The following is a 6,978-nucleotide window of genomic DNA, read 5'->3' as shown; positions in this document are numbered from 1 at the left end:
ATTGCTGTTCTCCATATATATTGAAATGAATCAGACAGATTACTGGAGAGATAATGATACGTACATAGTAATGTTTATCATGACCCCATTCACAGGGACTAAAATTATCCAGGTAGGTTCCTTTCTACACAAAAAGAAAATGTGTTAAATGTGCACAAGGGAGTGGTTTTAGTCACAAAGTCAAAATAATAGTAATAACAATAAACAAAACTCAGGAACAGAGCATTTCACTGCATAGAACCTGTCTGGAAGTGGAGATAAAGTAACCAAGTGAAATAAGCTAGCTTTATACTGTTTAGCATAGATCCTCCTAGTCTTCTTTCCTAAAGGGAAGCTAGCTAAACTTTAAGTTAAACAACTCACAAACAGTTTTATGAAGTCCCTGAAACTGATCAGATTAATTAGGACTCTCTGTCTCCAAGTAATCAATAAACACTACTGAGGGTCACTCTCAGATAAGACAAATCATAAAGAAGACTGAGGCCAGAGAAGCTGCATGGGAGGGTTTATGACAACTGAATCACTTTAAAAGGGCATACTCTGTCCTCTTGAGCTGCCTTCAGGTTGTGTGTGCATTGTACTTCAGCTGTACAGGTTTTGTGATTTATCAACCACGCCTAAGTGGTCTTTGGTGTCTCCATTGTCTCTGAGTCATTCTGTAATTAACCCCTTTGTCATGTCATTCTTAAGTAACACAAATACATTTCATTAATGAACTTAATTTTGTTAGTTCATTAAGTTGGACTTTGGTGGCATCCATCAGTCTGCTTATCTGAGATAAGTAGATGTGTGTGTTGGTCTCCTCTTATAAAGTCTCTTGTCACACAATCACTTAGAAAACACATTTTTCAGGATTTTGTTGTCTCTCAAATATATGAGATATATTTATTTTAAACAACCTAAAGATATAAAGTGAACTATTCTGGAGGAAGAAGGAAATGAAGGATTGGGAAAGGATTTCCCAAAGAAAGTAAGAAATATGGAGCTCTTTATGATTAAGTACATATACATCCATAAAATATATCACATTAAAATCAGTGTAAAATTAATACATACTATTTAAAGGTTAATAAAATCTACAAAGAGTCATGACAAGAGTCTGGATACATGGTTGTGTCAATGAGTGTTATCCATATAAATAAGAATAATACGATATTCATTTACTTACTTTTTCAGTCATAGCATTAGACCACTGGGATTTTGGAGGCTTAAAATCCCAAAAATAAGCTGGAGACACAGAGGGAGAATAGGTTTTCTTACTCTAGGTTTATAGAACTAATGCTATTCTGTCTTCATCAGGGGCAGGAATAATAATAATAATGTATAAATAATCTGCCTTTTCAGTTCAAGTGCAAGAACAGGAAAAATCTAGTCTCCATGCCCTCTGAAAACATTTAAGCAGATTAAATTATTCATTTTTCAGAGGACATCAAACTTTTAGTGATGATACGTGTTAATGTTATCAGAATAATGTTTTAAAAATAGTCTGGTTGTTCATGACATCCTCAAGTTAATGCAAAAAATACAAATCACAGTTGTTTCTGGGTTTCTAGTATCTGCTTCCACAGAAGAGGGAAAATAGTCTACATGTCAATGGACAATATGTAGTAATATATGTAGAATTAGCTAAGAGTATTTAAAGATGGAAACCATAAAAAGAGATTGAAATGTGATGATGCATTCCAGGTGGGATGCATGGAATACAGAGGAATATTTAAGTTAATAAATAGAAGCATCACATATCATAATTTAGAAGCTAAATGCAAGATATTGTTACTAAAGATAGACGGTTTAAGGTTCTGAGACTATGGGTCTCAATGTAAGAACAATGATAAGAAACAGTCCTTGTGCAAGACCATAGTTAAAGATAAAAGTGCAGGAAATGAGAGTATTTAATATCTAGAGGCGAAGTAGGAAAGCAATGTGAAATAATGACTAGGAAGAAGTAGGGGAGATTCTTTGTAGGACCTTGGAAAGTAAAGTATAATCACAAACAAGGACATATCCTCAAAAGTTAGATGCTATCAAGACCAAATGAATGGGGAAGACGAGATCTTTGATACACAAGCCTTAAGAATTACAGATCCCATCATCAAATCACTATTGAAAATATTTAGGACAGTTTTTATTTTATATACATAAAGTTGTTCGTGTATACTCTAGGCAAATATGCTTTGTCATACCTACAAATTCTGACTTGACTTGTACAGTGAAGAAAATTTTTGGTTTCTGCATAAAAATAGAAAGTAAACGCACTATAACTTCAAATTCTTAGTAAAATCATGAAAGCCACAAGTAAGTATGAACGTCATTCAAAAGAGAATAGAATAAACCCTACAGGACACAAAAACTACACAAACCTCTCTAGTAAGTTGGGCCAAACTGCACACGAAAATAATGTTGTCAGATTGTTAAATGCTCTTGAAATATGGTAATCAGTTCAATGTGTTCGAAATAAAAAATCAAAGATTTTTCTTGAAAATGACAACTTAATTCTTAAACTGATATGAAGGAAAACTAATGACTAAGAGCTGAGAAAAAAATTAAAAAGCAAATATATATGAATTGATTTTCATCATCTTATATAAAAAATGTGTGCCAGCAACCATACTAGTTACAGGTAATTAGGTACATGTAAATTATCATAAATACAGGATATCCCATTTTCAAGAATTTGCCAATGTTTCTGTGTGATTATAGTGGTCATACTTCTTTCTAGCAGGGAATATACAGCAAATGTAAAAAGAGTAGTGCCCAATAAAAAGACAAATACCATGGTGTGTGGTATAAAAAGAATGTGGACTTCATCTATTATGTGATATACAATATAAACATGTTTACTGTTGGCTAAGAAATTAAACATATATTTGAAATGAAAATTCAGGAGATTTAAAAAAGACATTATGAGCTAATAAATTCTAGGATAAGACTGGCTAGATTATATTGGGAAAGATATTCAGAAATGCTAAGATGAGAACATGCTTGAATATTCATGGGATGAGCCACCAGAGCCTGAGAGCTAAAGGAACAGAGGATGAATAATGTAGGAATCAAGGGCCATGAAAATGTGGGTTGGGTTTGGACGTTGCTAAGAGCAGGAACCCTGCAGAAAATAAAGCTGCTCATAGATTTGCAACTATGAATTCAGAAAAGCAAATGATAACCAAGTGGGCTTCCTGCCTTTGATTCTGAATAAAATCCCCTGCTTTGTCTCTTACTGGCTGCCTAAAGTTGAGAAATTCACTTATGGTTTTCAATGTTCCAATGTCCTCATTAATTTATCAGTAGGAAAAAGAAAACACAAACAAAGAATAGAACCCAATTTAAAGAGTTGTTAGAAAGAGTAATGTAATGCACTTCAACAGTTGTTGGCAAAGTACGTGTTTAATAAGGGTTGACAATTATTACAGTCCTTTTTTCCCTAAGATATATGTTGTAGGTTTAAATAATAGGAAAAGGCAAACATTTTAAAGAGGCAACAAAGAAAGTGGCTGAGAATAAGAATAATGAGGCATTATTTGCTAGTAGTATATCTCCAAGAGTATGGCAGAATTTGGCAACATAATTGTATACTTAAACAAATTAAACGGAATTTTTCTATATATATATATATTCAAATAAAAAAAAAAGATGATAAAATTGGCCACTAAATATTCTTAGTTAGTGTTTATTTTTTCCAGTTAATGTTGTGATGTACTTTATAATAATTCCCTCATTTAATCTTTAAAATAAAGTGGGATACAGAGAAAATTATTCCAGAAATTATATGTATGTGTCACAGGGACCTCAACAAAGCATTCTCTGAAATCTGTTTAACAGCACCCAGAGCAATCTGATAAAAAGAAGTTGTGTCATAATTTTGTTACAAACCCGTCTGTGACCTTTCCTAGCATTCCAAGTCACACACCTTAATAAGTTTCACAAGACCCTACAAGATCCAGCATCTTGCTAAAACTCCGACCTCACACTGTTCTGTTTTCTTTAACAGTGTTCCAACTACACTAGTCTTGATACTGCAGAAACAGCCACTAATCACAGGGCAGAGAAATATGGCTTCTTTGAAAGGTGTCAAAGTTAGTACTGTGTAAAGGATAGTTGAACTAGGTCGAATAAATCTAATAAAAAGAAACAAAACTTCTTGGAATAATAAAAATATCTTCTTTTTCCATTTTTTATTACGTATTTACTCCATTTACATTTCAAATACTATCTCAAAAGTCCCCTATACCCTCCCTATCCCCCTGCTCCCCTACCTACCCACTCCCACTTCTTGGCCCTGGTGTTCCCCGGTACTGGGGCATATAAATCACACTAAAATCAGGACTAGACAAGGCTACCCACTTTCTCCCTACCTATTCAATATAGTACTTGAAGTCCTAGCCATCACAATTAGACAACAAAAGGAGGTAAAGGGGATACAAAATATCACTATTTGCAGATGATATGATAGTATATATAAGTGACCCTAAAAAATTTCACCAGAGAACTCCTAAACCTGATAAACAGCTTCAGTGCAGTAGCTGGATATAAAATTACCTCAAACAAATCAATGACCTTTCTCTACACAAAGGATAAACAGGTTGAGAAAGAAATTAGGGAAACGACACCCTTCACAATAGTCACAAATAATATAAAATTCCTTAGTGTGACTCTAAGGAAGTGAAAGATCTGTATGATAAAAACGTCAAGTCTCTGAAGAAAGAAATCAAAGATCTCAGAAGATGGAAAGATCTCCCATGCTCATGGATTGGCAGGATCTATATAGTGAAAATAGCTATCTTGCCGAAAGCAATCTACAGATTCAATGCAATCCCCATCAAAATTCCAACTCAATTCTTCAATGAATTAGAAAGAGCAATTTGTAAATTCATCTGGAGTAACAAAAAACCTAGGATAGTAATAAAAATATCTTAAGTTAATCATTTTCATCATATTTAAGTATTCCATCACTTTTTTTTTTTTAGTGTAAAATTATGCTCTGCACCAGAGCACCGTGGGTCATGCTGCTCCCGTTTCTGTAAATGGGAACTTTATTACTTCTCCCTTTTGCAGCTGGAAGCACAAAAATATGAAGGCAGGTGCAGTCCTGATGACAGTCAACATTTTCCAAAATTATTTGACCTCAAAACTCATGCTTTGGGAACAATGTTTCTCTGAAATATTCTGGGGAAAGTAGCAGGGAATATATGTCTTCCATTTTTCTTTTAAGTCAGATACAGAATTATGGTACCTTATAAGCTAAGAATATATGCCAATCTTTAAAATTCCTACATAAATTGTAAAATAGAGGAAGAATTCATTAGCTTAGCAATTTCAGAGAAATAATAGATTAGTGTGTGTTTTGTTTTTCATGTGTTTAAAGGAAGTATTTTGTAAATCAATAACTTTTAGTTAGAATCTTATTTAGAACATTTAATTATATTCACTATAGAGAATAATCTAAAAATATATTGTGACATTGAAGTTATAGGAAGTAATTTATTAATAGTAGGTGGTTGGGGTGAGGTCTGTGTTCATCAAGATCAGCCCTTATACAGGGGATTTGTTTTTCCTACTAAACTGTTTCCGCAGCCTAAACGATGGTGATTTAGTAATCCCAGTAAATAAAACCACTGTAAGAATGCAAAGAACAGCATGACTATTCTAAAATTAAATTAATTATGATGTAAGCATTTTATTTAAACATTATTAAATTATTTTTATTAAATAATATACTGAATTTAGGCAGAGAGTAAAATGGCTTTTGAATATATTATGTACTTGTGGACATTCATCTATTCTCAACAGAGGTCTGAACAGATGTGGAGACACAGAAAACTGGGAGATATATTGGCCTTATAAAATGAACGCAGCTCATGTTTAAATTTGAATAGATGAATAAACTCAGGCTTAGAGAATGTCAGCAACTGAAATAATATGCTACTTGCTTGGAATATAAGCTATGTATCTCAGTCCTTAGGAATATAACCTATGTAGCTCAGGCCTTAATACTCACATATCTCAATCCGTTTTTCCTGGTATCTCTAACCTGTGTCTCTATAACTTGTGTGCATTTGCCATCACTTCACGTGAATGCACATATTCTTTCATGCGGATATATACAATTTACGTTTGAGAAATGTCTTACATTTCAAAATATAATGAAAACAAGCAAATGAAACTATGCCGATATACAAATTGAGAATTTTATTTTAATATCTTTTTCTTTGAAATTGTGTCTTACAACATAACAAATATTAGTATTGTCCTCAACCTTGTAATCATCTATCCTCAGTCTGAGCAGTCTTATTGTTTTTTGGAAAATTTCCGTGGGAAAATTATGAAATTTTAAAACCACAGTGTGTCCTAGAATTCTGCGAAGCAACTCAAAACTGGCTTTTTGCTTTGGTTTTTCATCAGTGCAATACTATATTCTTACCCACAATATGGTGGCAAATATCAACTTAATAATTGCTCATCAAGGCCTTTGAGAACTCAGACACAGCTTCCATTTTCGGTATTTGCTTTGCATTTTCTTTTCATCAGTTCAGTACTAACAATTGTATTCTTCTCTATAATATAGTTGCGAGCCTTGAATTAATGCTTGGACATTAAATATCTTTGAGAACTCATATATATAGCACTGACACAGTGTGTTGCACTCTAAAGAGCCACTGCAACTTAAAAAAATGGAAAGCTAAATATTTGATAATCAGTAATTTCAGCAAACCCCTGGGTTCAGGTAGGTATAAACTGTTTTAAAATGTCATTAAAACTGTTTTGTGCGCAAGTAGACATTGTGTTGTCAATTGCCAAAATGACATGAAACTAATATTTGAAATTGAAACCACATAGAGTAAAATGTTCTGTATAAATAAATATTGTAAAAGTCCCTGTAAAATTTAAGGTAATTATATTCACTCAAGAAAGACTGACTTGAACAAAAATGTAAATCCTGAAAGATTAGCAATATGCCTGAGCCATCTATTGATCCAATTC

This window comes from Mus caroli, chromosome 1 (assembly GCF_900094665.2).
Source record: "Mus caroli chromosome 1, CAROLI_EIJ_v1.1, whole genome shotgun sequence".
Taxonomy (NCBI): domain Eukaryota; kingdom Metazoa; phylum Chordata; class Mammalia; order Rodentia; family Muridae; genus Mus; species Mus caroli.
Note: the sequence above shows the minus strand (reverse complement) of the source record.